The sequence below is a fragment of the Alosa pseudoharengus genome, unplaced genomic scaffold, assembly GCF_046254945.1.
Source record: "Alosa pseudoharengus isolate Yale_2024_CS ecotype anadromous, Long Island Sound unplaced genomic scaffold, YU_APseudo_1.1 YU_APseudo_1.1_scf_25, whole genome shotgun sequence".
Lineage (NCBI taxonomy): Eukaryota > Metazoa > Chordata > Actinopteri > Clupeiformes > Clupeidae > Alosa > Alosa pseudoharengus.
This window is the reverse complement of record NW_027468696.1, coordinates 597,578-613,383: the sequence shown is the minus strand read 5'-3', so window position 1 is coordinate 613,383 and position 15,806 is coordinate 597,578. Positions and strand designations below refer to the sequence as shown.

Sequence of the window (15,806 nt, the reverse complement as noted above, 5' to 3'; positions counted from 1 at the left end):
TACAAGTAAATACTGTTAAAAACTATTTATTCGTTGTGTGGTTCATGTTGCTGGTGGCTCTGGGATCCATAACTAATTGGCGTAGGGGAAGGGTCTGGTATCTGGGGTGACGAAATCCCTGTCTCCCAGAAAGAAAAAGTGGTAGCTTGATTGGGCTCTCTCTCTCTCTCTCCCTCCCCCTCCCTCTCTCTCCCCCTCCCTCCCTCTCTCTCCCCCTCCCTCTCTCTCTCTCCCCCTCTCCCTCTCTCCCCTGAGATCAGTAACCGTGTGTGCATGTAGGAGTTAATCTGATCTGACTCCAGACCAGCCTGGGGTGACATTCCCCCCTCTATTACCCATTGAACACCGTGATCTGTGGTGCCTATGTGGATTGCTGGGTTTGGTGTTACTGTGAGAGGCAATGTCTGTATACCCAAAGGTTCAGTCCCCAACAGCACCTACACCATGTTACTGTGTCTTTAAGCAAATGATCTTGAGGCTGACAAATGGACTTTAGCTCTTTAGTTATCTAAGCTGTAAAACCTTTTACAATGGCTCGTTCACTCTGAAAAGTACAGGTGAAAAATACCTGAGGAGGTTCAAATGATCACAAGGTAAGTGTGTTTACTTTTTCACTTTGTATGAATTGATATTTTTTGGAGTGTGTAGATACATTCTTTTTTTTCTGTAGTTTTATGATATTATAAAGTCAAAATGTCTGAACTGTAACACCAAACATAGATCTTCTCAAAGATTGTAGGCTAACCAGGAAGAAGCTCTCAGCCAGGAATCGGCATATCAGAGTAAAATATTACTGTAAGGTTGGCCAACAGTATCATTTCTGAAACGGGCCCAACATTCTCCTAAATAGTGAATGAAAACTGTTAGTGTCAAAACAGAGTAACGCGGTTCCAGGATTGAATAGGATTAGTCTGAATAACTATCTGTGCAATATCAATACCATCACATTAAATTACAATATGAGAATGAAAAATATAATCAGATTATTAATACTTTCAGACATATAAAGAAATGTTCTTCACAAAATGTGACACTGTCAATGTAGATTCATGAGGTCAGCACTGTGTGTCAGGGGTAGTTAACATTGCTCAAGTTGGTTGGTTAGAAATGAAAGAAATAGAAATAAGAGGTTTATCTAGTTACAGTGACCCTTATGATTAAGACCATTTCCAAGGCTAACACAGGGCTATTATCCGAGAGCATACTGTGCTGAGGTCAAGTATGTGTTTTTGTTGGAGTTTATGTAATAATACCAAAGGAGAGAAGCTGACTCCAGATCAGCATGGTGACTCATACTGTGCTTAGGTCAGTGCTGTGTGTCTGTGGGAGTTTACCTAGTAGCAGCAGAGGAGAGGAGGGCTGACTACTGATCAGCATGGTGATTCATACTGTGCTGAGGTCAGTTTTGTGTGTCTGTGGGAGTTTATCTGCTAGCAGTAGAGGAGGGCTGATTCCATATCAGCATGGTGACTCACATAGTCTCTGTTGGTGAGTTTGCTGCTCATAAGAGAAGATAAGGGAATGAGATTGTGCTGGTAGACAACAGCACCATCAGGACTCTATCAGTTATGGAACTCTGCTTGCTGCAGGATCAGTATTACATATTGAAGCAGATTTATCTTACACACCAAAATGCATGATGCATCTTAAAAAACAAACAAATGTGTGGTGTGTAAAACAGGAGATCAAGCTACGCAATGTAGGCCTACAATGGGCCTTAGCAGAGTAAGTTAGGCTAATGTTATCCCACTTAAACTATCTACCTCAAAACATTTGAAGTAAACCTGCCCATTTCTCAGTAAAAATGAGTTAATAAGGTTTGTGAAATTATATAGGCTGTTACACACTTGTTGTGGATCTGAAAGGACTTGCAAATGTAAACCAAACCTTATTCAGAATTACCTCAAGCAGAATATGGACTTTGCACAGAATATGGTGTGCATGTAAATGTAATCATTGACATTTTACAACTTGGTAAGTTGCAGGCTTTTGAAACAGTCTTCAAAGCAGGACTCTTCGATGAGTGCGGATAAGTAGCACTGTAGAACCCTAAAACACTCTTTTATTATGACCACCGCGCAGCGAAGCGCCGGTCATATAGGTTTAGTCAGATTTTTTTTCGCATGTCCAAATTTCCGTCAATGATTCCCAGGACACTGAAAGACCGGGGTAGACGAAACTTGGTGGGCATGTAACCCCATATGGATAGCATGGAACCATCGTTTTTCGTTTTGATCTGTAGCCCCCCCCGCTGGACTGCACCCCCCGAAAGGAGGGTAGGGCAGACACAGTTTTCTGTGAATATCTCGAGAACCGTAAGGTTTAGGAGGACCATTTTTTTTTGTATGTTGATCTCAAGGGGCCATGTCAACCCATTCCATAACCACTAATTTCATGTATAGCACCACCTAGTTAAACACAAAAAAGTAAAAATGAGGTGTTGTAATCGCAGGTATCTGTGACCTAACATAGTCAAAACTGCACGAAATTGGAAGTGTAGGATCAGGGGCGCAGCTACCCATTTTTTGAGGGGTATGCAACAACAAATTGGCGCCCCCCCCCCCCCCCCCCCCCCAAAAAAAAATAAATAAAAAAAAAACACAAACAACTAAAGTAAACTTGGTGCAAATTATTAATTTTTAAGAAATTCTGCCAATTTAAACTTGAAGTATTGTTAAATGGTGCATTGTCACTTTAATACTTTAAGAGAGTCTAAACGGTTCTCATAACATCCTTTTGCCAGCTGTTGCTCACAAAGGATAAGGCTGATCCAACTCTAGCCTTTGTTTGCCACATTATCAGCACAATATTAAGCTATTAATATTAGGATTGTTAGGAAATGACATGTAGGATTAGGATTGTTAGGAAAAACATGTAATGAGTTGTTGCTAGCGTGACATTTCTGTTTGCAGTTTGCCATTAAAAGTTCAGTATGAACATGGTAGCCACGTAGCTATCTTAATGGAATAGGTTATGTTTCAATCGTCATATGCTTAGCAAATGCTAGTCTGTTAACGTGAATATTTGCAAGCCTCCAAGCACAGACGTCACACTTTAAATCCTACCAGTTGCTTTTCACCATCCACTTATTTAACTACTGTCGCATCCCTTGACATCCCATCTCATTTTCCTCTTTCTTTTTCTATGTTTAGCCCCCGACAGCTTTTTTTGCTGTATCTATCTTTTTCCATAGATGAAAACTGCTCACTCAGCGCTCACGGCGCCCCCACTCCCTTTTTTATGTCAACATTCTATGATGGAATCTTATGAGATAGGGCGCCTACTCTAGCCTGTTAGTCCCTAAAATGTTATTTAACATTGAGGAAATGCAGAAATGATTTAGAAACGTACAACAGTAGCTACATATAAAATATACCAAATATATTATTATTATTTTCTTTTTTTTTTTACCATCGCTTTGGCGCCCCCACGGTGCTGCGCCCCTATGCGCCGCATATAGCGCATACCCACTTTTTGCGCCACTGTGTAGGATCATTATGACACCCTCTGTATGCACGCCAAGTTTTGTGGAATTCCGTTCATGGGGGGCCACACAATAAATTAATTTATGTTACTATACACCAACTGGCCTGTAGGTGGCCGGAGACAGTTTTCTGTGAATATCTCGAGAACCGTAGGGCCTAGGAGGTCCACCTTTTTTATGTATGTTGGTCTTAAGGGGGCATGTCAACCCATTCCATTACCACTTATTTCATGTATAGCGCCACCTAGTTAAAAATTAAAAAGCAAAAAATTAGGTGTTTTCATCACAATATCTCTGACTGACAAGGTCAAAACTGCACAAAATTAAAAGTGTAGGATCATTATGACACCCTCTGAATGCATGCCAAGTTTTGTGTACTTTCGTTCATGGGGGGCCTTACAATAAAATAATGTATGTGTACATTTAGTGACGTACACCAACAAGGATTCCCGGGACACTGAAAGGCCGGGGTACACAAAACTTGGTGGGCATGTAACCCCACATGGATAGCATGGAACTGTCGTTTTTCGTTTGGATCTGTAGCCCCCCCCCCCTGCTGGACTGGACCCCCCGAAAGGAGGGTAGGGCAGACACTGTGAATATCTTGAGAACTGTAGGGACTAGGATGACCATTTTTTTCCGTATGTTTGCCTCCAGGGGTCATGTTAACCCATTTCATGTGCACACATGTGCACAAACAGATACACACACACACACACACACACATACATTCACAGTAATCATACGTATGACACATACTCACACAGTAGACATATGTACGCTTGCATGCACAGGCACATACGCAGGCACACACACAAGCACGCACACACACACACACACACACCCACACACATAACATAAACATGTACATGCACACATGCACACAATTCAAGAATTTCTCAGAATTATGAACAGGCAAGATGGAGGTGGGGTTGTATAAAATGAATTTTACATGTGAAATCTATGAACTAATCATGTTTTGGTACTTGTTGTCTAGCAGATACCAGTGAGAATTGAGTGTGGATAATGCAATTTAGTGAGACAGTTAGAATCATATAGGCCTTTTAGCTAGATTTATTTTTGTGGAAAAAAATGTGCTGGCCTGGGCGGCGGTCATATTTTGTACCGCTCTGCGGTACATCTAGTTATAATTGTAACAAGTTAACATAGCTGTTCATGTTATCTCGCTACCATGTTATCATGCTACCGTTGCCCAAGCCATTTAGTAGGCTAGGCCTTCAAAGTTGGTTAAGTTTTACAAACGTTTCACTGATGTTAGGCTACCTGAAGTGTCTGTAGAGGCACATGAACGTCCGCAAATAAATCAAATAAAAATGTGTTGCCTAATTGTGTATCCTTTTTTCCAGCCTATTCTTTTAAGAATTCAGTTCATGAAACACAGGCATTGAAACGCACACGTCTATAAAGTGTCCATTGTATACAAAATGTGCGCACAAGGAGAGTCAAAACTCTTAGGCTTATAGGCTATTAACATTAATATTGCTGACATGTAAACATGGGTAAATGTTAACCCTCATAGGGTGTTCGTTTTTTTGTTACACAGGAGGTGCTGCCGGGACTAGTGGACCCATTGCATTTTAGGCCTTTTAATTCAACATAATCAAACTTTTTTTATCTAAATACTCACTAGATGCTTACTTCATCCCAATTGCAAGTAATATAAACAACACATATGTTAAATGTGTTGCCTTTACCTTTGTTAAATCACAATTATGAATAGAAGTGCCACTCGTTTTTGTTTATTTTTGTATTAAAATATAACAAAATAAGGAAATGCATCATAAAACAGGCATAACTGGAAAATAATCAACAATTATACAAATGAAGCAAGTTTTATTTATTTGAATTTCATTAGAAATAGAACATACTCAATAACATCTGTCTGAACAACACATTGAAGCCATTAAACACGGCAATTTTATACCAGACTATACCACACATGAGGGGCAGAGTCTCACTGTGTGTGTATTGCATATGTATTTTTTGATAGGGGATGGCATGAAAAGGTAAAAAGAAGAATTGATGTCTTGTGCATGAGTGACTGCCAAGCATACAGTAGGTCCTGGTAGGCTGACGGGCTAGTCCTAAGGCTAGCTGCTAACGGGATGGTCCTGGGGCTGGCTGCTTGCGGACTGGTCCTGGCTGCTCACGGGATGGTCCTGGGGCTAGCTGCTCACAGGATGGTCCTGGTCCTGGCTGCTTGCGTGCTGGTCCTGGGGCTGGCTGCTTACGGGCTGGTCCCGGCTGCTCACAGGCTGGTCCTGGCTGCTTGCGGGCTGGTCCTGGGGCTGGCTGCTTGTGGGCTGGTCCCGGCTGCTCACAGGCTGGTCCTGGCTGCTTGTGGGCTGGTCCCGGCTGCTCACAGGCTGGTCCTGGCTGCTTGCGGGCTGGTCCTGCCTGCTCACGGGATGGTCCTGGGCTCTTTTACGTTTCGGAGCTGGCTGATGCTTATCCTCCTCTTCAAACTCAGTGTCGGACTACTCTAATTTTTCAGAAATGTTATCCTCACTTTCTGAAACTATTTGCTCTGCATCACCATCAAAACCCTCTGACACACTGACACACACACACATACACAGGACCTATGATTTCCACACTTTAACTAGTTCCGGGTCCAGTGGACCCGAACATCCTGTGTGTAATATAAATGTGAAGGGGGGGTATGCAGGGGGTGTTCATTGAAAATGTTTTCTGATTTATGTTCCTCACAGAAAATGAGCCAAGGCCAATGAATCTTAGTTTAAAAAAATAATTATTTGTATCATTTTTATTAAGCTAAAAACTGAAAACGGGTCCCACAGACCCGAACACCTTATAAGGACAACGCTTCTTTCAGGAGTCCTGAAACAAAAGTTTCTGTCACAATGCCCCTTTCCGTCCCTTCCTTCAAGCCTGCAATCCTCACATTCTGTTTTCTGGATCGCCCCTCCAGATCTGTACATTTATCCGCCAGATACTTAACTCCTGTAGACAATCGTTTCACCTCAGTCTGGAGGTTGGCTACAATATCTGAGGTTTGCAAAGCCGCATGTTCCAGATCGGCGATGGCTGAGCCATGTTGAGCACTGAAACAGCAGCCTGAGTCTCAGTTTTAAGCGCAGAAAGTTCTCCCCTAATAGTAGAGGCAACCTCTGCGATGCGAGTGTCAATAGTCTGGCATATCTCTACTTTGGTGGCTTGTAAGTCAGAACGTAGTGAACTGATGGCCTCCAGAATTGGGCTATCTACTGACCGTTCTTGAGGATGGTCTGACGGGGTAGCATTAGCTTCATCCAGAGCACATGGAACAGCAGCTGCCTCATTCTTCCTAATAGACTTCGTTTGCGTCCGTAAGGTTGACTTCATCTTGATTCCAGTTAGTGAATATTATGTCCTAGGTGTTATTAACCACTTATACAACGCTTGCTTGAAATATATGTCAAATTAGAACCATTTTAACCTAACTTGTGCGGGAGCTATTAGGGTAAGCGACCTACCAGATCATTGCTCACTAGCGCCCCCCAAGAGGATGCTTTCGAGCAGCAGTGCCTGTAGGAATCAATGAGGCAAGGAGACCTAATTACGGGATGTGTAGTTTTAGGGAGCACCAGATTGTATGCATTAGAAGCTGAGACAGTTATTCACAGGTGACACCTGTGCCAGTGTTCTGATTAGCCCGGGAACTACTCTGGGAGCTTAACAAGCGCAGCTGGCTTTAGACCATTATGACATCTCAGCCATTCAAGTCTATGGGGGAAAAATGAGCTTTTTAACATTTTTAATCCCCTATTTCTCAAAATGTATAAACTTTAAAAAAAAATAACTCTCTTGTCCAACTCCAGACCTACACAATGGTTATTTCAACATGTCTGTATGTTAAGCGGTTAGAGTCGCATTCATTCTTGAAAAGGTAAAAAGAAAAGGTTATAATAAGAAGAAGAAGCCAGGAGATTTCAAGATAGTGGACTCCATCCACTACAATAATAATAATAATAATAATAATAATAATAATAATAATAATAACTCATAGAAACACAATGGGTGCCTTTGCAGCTTCGCTGCTTGGCCCCCCAAAATATAAGGATATGCACAGTTTCTACTTTTTTGGCCACCCAATTTCTAGTCTTTTTTACTGAACTGAAGCATCATGCATAAAAAATACAGTTTAATAACCATGTCATTTTCTTGGTTGTAATAAATAAATAACTAAATAAATACACAAATAATAACTAAATAAATACACAAATAAAATGTGCCTGGTGTTCGGTGTGAGGTTGTTGACTGAGCTCCATACTGTCGATGTCTGGACCTGTTGGCCCACTCCTCCCGAAGTGAGCCAGACTACAGCGGTGTCATCAGCGAATTGACATCCTGACCACAGTAGCAGCATAACGCTTACTTCGATATCGAAAGTGAAAGGTTGTAAAGTCATCGCCATTTCAGAGATCATGTATGACGGATGTAACGGACATCCTTTGTTGTAGACGGCTTGGAACATTAAAAGTTTAGAAGGACCTATTTTGTGGTGAGTAGCCTACATCAGTGTTTATTTGCTTCGTAAAATTGTTAAGAGGGAGAGATTACTTGTACTACACTTTTTTTTCGGTTACGGAGATGAAAGAAAAGGTGCACAGAATGAAAGGGAATTGTGTTATCGATTGCACAAGATTTTACTCCGGATATATCATTAGCCTAATTTGTTTTTACTTTTTTAACTATATATCGTGTAGCCTTTTGAAATGCAACTTTACATGGTTCAGGGTGAGTAGGCTAATGGGTCACTTTTTTGGAGACCGTAGATTGTGTCCGTAAAAGTTCATATGGATTGTACAGTGAAGTGTGAAATGGCTACACGTGGTATTCTTGTGTGGCCGCTCCATTATGCCTACACAAAGTAAAGGAACAACATAGGTAGCTTATTGTAGCATGGGTTTTCTTTGAATTGCCAAATGATAACCCAATAAGGGTTGGACATTGGCTAAACATGCACGTACAGAGAGCACAGACCTTGTGAGTCATACATGAAAGAAGTAAAGCTAGGTAGAAGTGGATTGTACAGTGAAGTGTGAAATGGCATTGACAATGTACACATTGCATGCTTGTGTGGCCGCTTAATTACACTACGAAACAATGTTTACCTTAAATTACCCCTGAAAACATACAAAACCCCTTAATTTTGCCTTAAATGTCATTTTAAGGTGTGACCCCTTAATCTCAATTTAAGGTGTCAAGTCAGGGGTTCGCTTTATTTGTTGTGATTAAGGGGGTAATTAAGGATAATTTAAGTAGGCCTATATCTTAGTTTTATTTTAAGGTGTTAATTCAGGGATTCCTTGATTAAGGGGGGAAATCAACCCTTAATCTATGCACATTTCTACTTAAAAACAACTTAATTATAGAAGGGTTTTAAGGTCAAAAGTAAGGCATTCATAAGTGCTGAAATTAAGGGGTTTTGTTTCGTAGAGTTAGGACTACACAAAGTAAAGAAACAACGGGTGGCTTAATGTAGCATGGGCTTATTGCTCCTTCCCAAATGATAACCCATGTAATAAGGTTGGACATTGGCAGATAGGTGGCTATACACACAAATGTACACAGAGCACCGACCTTGTGAGTCATACATTAAAAAAAAAGTATAAAAGAAAAATAAAGTAAATGCGAGGCTATTATAAGAATTCCCAAAAGATGATTTGTGAATACTGTATTTCAACAAAATTTGCAGGTGTATATTTGTATATTTGTGTATTTGGATTTCAACTTTTCTAATTGTGATACCGCCGGTGTCAGGGATAGATTACTGAATGGGTCAACCGGGTCGAAGAGCTCAGGGGGCCCTGAAACTTAAGGCTCTGCCTTAAGTTGCTAATGTGTTCTCCAGTAGAGCCCCATATCATGGGCTATGCTATTCATCCCTGCTATCTGGGGCCCCTTTAGTCAAATAACACAGGTTATGCCATGTGTGATAACCATGCTTTGTAATTGCCATCTTTTTACACAGCAAGTTGCCTGGAATCAGTTAATGATTATGTAGGCCTAATAGTTTCAATCACAATCTCAATCAAGTCACAATGTGTCAATTTTTTTCCATAAAACTCCATAAAATACCCCCGGACGCCCCCTAGCTCAACTGAGTTTCCATGGGTGCATTCCGATCGCCTCATAGTGGACTGCGAAGTAAACTGTGCAGGGTGCGAAGTAAACTGTGCAGCCATGTTAAGTGATATTTCGTTCCATAGGGAGCGACAGTGTTCAGTTCAAAGTGAACTGCACATTGTGAAGGGAGCTAGTGAACATAGCTACATCACTTCACCGGAAATTAGATGGCACCTGGAGTTCAGTAAATGGTCGGAAGCGGTCGTATTTGTGATATATTTGCTAAATATCGAGAAAGACCTGTACATTCTAAAAAAGCCATTATTGTAATCCCAAAACATGTCTGAAATGTTGTGAGCCAACTACAGTATCTAAAGAAAGCAAGCAAGAAAAGCTACCTGTCCACTGTTCTAAAAAGGATAATGCGTTGGACGTGCCTCGTGAATCCAAACATCTCTTTGCCAACTATGGACTAGCAGGGAATTCCAAATAAAATGGTTTTAGCGATTGAGTTCCCTGTGAATTTTACACCCTGTGCCGTGGGTAGGGAGTAGGGAATTCAGCGTTGGGACCCTTTTGATCAGAACGCAGCTCAACTCTCTGAGGCAGGCAGATGGCCCTTTTCACATCTGTGCCCAGGGACCCAGTGGCTCATAATTCGTCCATGGTTGGTATAGTTGCATGATTATGGATTTGTGCATGTGGTAGGCTAGAGTATGTTAGCCTGTGTCTGCAAAGCCCATTCTCTGTTCTCTCCACTCAGAGAAAAGTGACGTGCTAAAGTAATGTCTGTGGTTTTCCTGTGGACCTGAAAGCTGTAAGCTACGTGACAATTGAGATGTAGCCTATGTGACAAATGAGAAATGAGATATAGCCTATGTGACCAGTGTTTCCCCTAGAATGTTTCCAGACTTGCTTATTTTTTATCTATGGATGGAAATATTTCTGCTATAGCCTAAACTATTTTGCTTAAGAATTGTAACCATGGTGTAGTTATAATGGGGTCATCCTTATGTTCCCCGGGTCCTATTTTCAAGGTAGTTTTGCAAACTATAGGGTCTGAAGAAGTGAAAAAACATAATTTGCAAAAATCTATATGAAATGCTCCAAACACCTTTTTTTGCTACATATCGCCCTGCACTACTACATTAGTGTCTGCAGCCATAACCATAATAGGCACAGACAGTACATTTTTAACATAGGTCCCAAATCAATGCATGATGTCACCAAACAGAAAAGACCCATTTACATTTTTGCTCATATCTCCAGAACCCTATGGAATTTGTGACAAATTATTCTTTCCATTTGTTCCTTCAGATCTCCTGCATCCAACAAACTCATCTATCTCCTCCTTGACCGTTGATCCCTACGAAAGTCGGTACACATCATCTTCAGACCAAGCTGAATAGGTTGGTATTTTTTGATTTTTGATTCGTCTCTCCGTCTCTCCGTCGTTGAAGTTACACATCAATCCAGTTTTGGGACATGGCCTATAATGATTCTATTACCTATATCGTATCTTGTAAAAGTCCAATCCTTTTCAAACGTGGTACACATAATAAATACTACATCCTCTGGATGCACACCAAATTTCAAACAATTCGGTTAATAGGGGCACTACAGCCCACACCTTCATTCTACTAAACCACACTTCTTGCCACTGCTTGGACCCTGACAATCACCGCTTGCGGTTATGTTTTGTTATTATTTCACTTAGATAAATGCCATAATTGCAGTTTGTAGCAGCCCTAGAACCGCATAGTAAACAGACTTCAAATGTAGTATAGGGACAGGGATTAGGCATTGATTAGGCATCCATTGTGTTTTTGCCTTACATAGTTCAACACCTTTAGTGTGGCCCAGCAGATTACTGCACAGGATATCATTGTCTTTCTACCTTTACAGTGGGCATTACTTTGAAATGGCCCCTTCAGTCGCGCATTACGTGACGTGAAGCTGCGTGAAACTTTAGTACCACTTTCAGCCACTGTACGTCGCTCGGTCAGTAGCCTGCCTGACGCCCCTTCTGAAAAAGCAGGAGGCTACCTTTAAACATAATTGTTGCCGAGAGGAATCCCAGCCTACGAATTCAATAACAAAATAAATCATGCATAATTAAAAATTACCTCGATTTAGGCTACCTAAAATAGCCTAAACTATTTTGCTTAAGAATTGTAACCATGGTGTAGTTATAATGGGGTCATCCTTATGTTCCCCGGGTCCTATTTTCCCCTTTTCTGAAAAAGGGTTCTATGTTCCCCGCAATTCCTTAACGGGCCCTAATATTGTTATAGTGCCGACGAAAAATGGGATGAAGAGGCTGAGGTATCTTTGGAAAATTGGGACAGTTTTTAATCTCTCTACCGGCACTGTACAAACTAGTGCAGGCAGTAGGAGGTGTGGGAGTTTAACAAAGAGGAAGACACCCCCCCCCCCCCCCCCTAATGTATGTTGTTCATACATTGTTCACATTACATAGCCATTTTTATTCTGCTCTTATAAGGTAACTGCTAATAATTTATATTACTCTAAACCTCTCTACCTTATATAAATCAACTGTATACTACTGTCTACACTGCACTATATTTATTCACCTGTCTATGCACCACCTGTCTATACTTTGTATATCACATTGCACTTTTCTCCTTTTTTGCACTTCTGGGTAAACGCAAACCACATTTCGCTGTCTTCGTACTTGTACTCTGCAATGACAATAAAGTTGAATCTAATCTAATCTAATCTATTGTGGTGAGTGCCGAACATTACTTTAACGGAGTGTCTATTCGTACCCCTGGTACGAATAGCCTTAGCCACACAACTGGGCCATTCACACCCTGTTACATAACAACAAAAACATGTTGCTCGCGTGCCAAAAAAACATGGCCGACATTCGTTTTTTCGTCAGCAGAAAGTGAAGAATTCTGAACGGTTTCAGCACTAATATCTGTTCAAATTAAAGTTTAGATGGAAAAGTTGTGTTTTATTTCCATAATCTTTGTTCAGTGAACACATACAACCGTCAGTTTGTTAGCTAACAGAAATTACGTGAATATGACGTTCAGGCCTATAAACTATAAGTTTACCTGCAAACTTCAACTTTTTGTTAGTAGATAGTGCAGTGGTCAAAGGCAAGGGCTGGTAAGCGGGAGACCGGGGTTCGATTCCCGTGTGATGCGTTTTGGCGGAGTGAGTGTGTATGTGTACCAACGTCTCTGGAGAGAAGGCGCGCAATTTGAACAAGAAATCGGTTCCCAAACGGAAGTTTTGATTGCAACAATTAGCTAGTTCATGCACCAGGGTGTAAATAGCATGCAGTACTATAAACACCTGGGTACGAATAGCATCCACTTCTAACTGTACATTGATGCAAACAGCATACCTTATTCAGAGTGCCTATTACACAGCTGAGCTATTCACACTCTTATATGTAACAACAAAAAAAACATGTTGCTTGTTTATTAAAAAAAAATATTATTACATTGTGTGATCAATATGCCAGATTAAATGCACAGGGGTGCAAATAGCATACACTGCTATTTGTACCAGACAAGGTACTAATAGAACACTTTGCTGTGTGCACCGGGGTACGAATAGCATACACTGATATTTGTACCAGACGAGGTACTAATAGAACACATTGCTGTGTGCACCGGGGTACGAATAGCATACATTGATATTTGTACCAGACGGGGTACTAATAGGACACATTGCTGTGTGCACCCGGGTACGAATAGCATACATTGATATTTGTACCAGACAGGGTACTAATAGGACACATTGCTGTGTGCACCGGGGTACGAATAGAATTCACTTCTTATTGCACCAGGGTACGAATAGCATACACTGCTAATTGTACCAGGGGTGCAAATAGCCTTACCCTTACTTTAATTCAAATGATTATTAGGTTATGTGAAGGAAACTTTTAATCAGTCAATGTGTTTTTCCGGGTATGCCAATAAATAGCATAATGGTGGTTACACCCATCACTGGTTGATAATTATGACATCTCATGTCACCCATGGTCATATTTTTTACCTAAGTCATTCAATTTTATTAGAAAATGTATTTATATAATGATAATACCTAACATATATCCATTTAAAATGTTTAAAAAGGCAATTATTTGCTATTTTTGGTGATATAACCGCCATCTTGGATTTTGGACCTGTGCAGTCCGGGAAAAAATTGGAAACAGGTAGTTTTGCAAACTATAGGGTCTGAAGAAGTGAAAAAACATAATTTGCAAAAATCTATATGAAATGCTCCAAACACCTTTTTTTGCTACATATCGCCCTGCACTACTACATTAGTGTCTGCAGCCATAACCATAATAGGCACAGACAGTACATTTTTAACATAGGTCCCAAATCAATGCATGATGTCACCAAACAGAAAAGACCCATTTACATTTTTGCTCATATCTCCAGAACCCTATGGAATTTGTGACAAATTATTCTTTCCATTTGTTCCTTCAGATCTCCTGCATCCAACAAACTCATCTATCTCCTCCTTGACCGTTGATCCCTACGAAAGTCGGTACACATCATCTTCAGACCAAGCTGAATAGGTTGGTATTTTTTGATTTTTGATTCGTCTCTCCGTCTCTCCGTCGTTGAAGTTACACATCAATCCAGTTTTGGGACATGGCCTATAATGATTCTATTACCTATATCGTATCTTGTAAAAGTCCAATCCTTTTCAAACGTGGTACACATAATAAATACTACATCCTCTGGATGCACACCAAATTTCAAACAATTCGGTTAATAGGGGCACTACAGCCCACACCTTCATTCTACTAAACCACACTTCTTGCCACTGCTTGGACCCTGACAATCACCGCTTGCGGTTATGTTTTGTTATTATTTCACTTAGATAAATGCCATAATTGCAGTTTGTAGCAGCCCTAGAACCGCATAGTAAACAGACTTCAAATGTAGTATAGGGACAGGGATTAGGCATTGATTAGGCATCCATTGTGTTTTTGCCTTACATAGTTCAACACCTTTAGTGTGGCCCAGCAGATTACTGCACAGGATATCATTGTCTTTCTACCTTTACAGTGGGCATTACTTTGAAATGGCCCCTTCAGTCGCGCATTACGTGACGTGAAGCTGCGTGAAACTTTAGTACCACTTTCAGCCACTGTACGTCGCTCGGTCAGTAGCCTGCCTGACGCCCCTTCTGAAAAAGCAGGAGGCTACCTTTAAACATAATTGTTGCCGAGAGGAATCCCAGCCTACGAATTCAATAACAAAATAAATCATGCATAATTAAAAATTACCTCGATTTAGGCTACCACACAGTGGTTAACGAAAATCGAAAATCGAAATCTGCTTTTGATAGCCTACCGGTACCGCTCCACAAAACGAAAAAATATCTTAATTTGCTGTCTACGTTATTGTCAGTGTTGGGGGTAACACGTTACAAAGTACAATTCAAATTTCAGTAATTTGTTACAGTTACTGAATAGCTGTAACGTCCATTCCTGCGTTACTCTTGATATCTCTAATATATTGACTTATTGTTTCCATAGGCATGCAGTGATTGCTTATTGAAAGTATAGATTAGCCTAGACACAAATTATTTCATTGTAGAGATATGCGCAGAATAGAGCACGCATTCTCTCCTTGCACCGCTCTCCCTCAAACAGGTTGGCTTCAGCCCGCACCTCCCCTACGCAAATCAAAAGAGTGTCTTCAAGAACTGTTCATGCAGACTACAACTGGCGCGGTGTAGCCTACACAACTTTGTTCAAAATTGATGCATTCAAGTTAACTTTGCAAAGTTAGAGTTATAGCCTACTTATCACAACGTTGTCAATCGCAAACGCTAATTTATTCTAACGTCTGTCTACGGAACTACCTGCTTAATTTGCGGAGGAAGAAGAGAAAGCACCTTTTTGATAATTGAGCCAGTAGAGAAATAACTGTTCAGAACTAATCTGTAGTCTAGGGTAGGCTTCTGCAGAAAACAATGTTGTTGGCGATTTAATACTATCTAGCGACGTTTTTAACAGGCTACGCAATAGAGGCTTAGACAACGTTTTGGTTTTGTAAATTAATTTGCCCTACTTCTTGACTGCAATGTAGTCAATTGACTGCTTGACAGGTTATTTTTATTTTTCTGTACAATAAACAAATACATCTGCTTTATGCCGCAGAATTACGCACTTGGCCAGCCTATAGAACAGGCACATTTTGGAGAGAATAGAGAATGTACGCACGCA

The 15,806-nt window shown here is 40.7% G+C and overlaps 1 long non-coding RNA gene across 1 annotated transcript in view; it reads left to right on the top strand.

Moving 5' to 3' along the window:
- Window positions 1-7,924: 7,924 nt before the first annotated feature.
- LOC143099157 (uncharacterized) overlaps window positions 7,925-15,806 on the top strand; it is a 33,015-nt gene continuing 25,133 nt past the window's right edge. The window contains exons 1-3 of the long non-coding RNA XR_012981413.1: window positions 7,925-8,009; window positions 10,895-10,986; window positions 14,053-14,144. This is a non-coding gene — a long non-coding RNA (uncharacterized LOC143099157). The remainder of the gene's footprint in view (window positions 8,010-10,894; window positions 10,987-14,052; window positions 14,145-15,806) is intronic.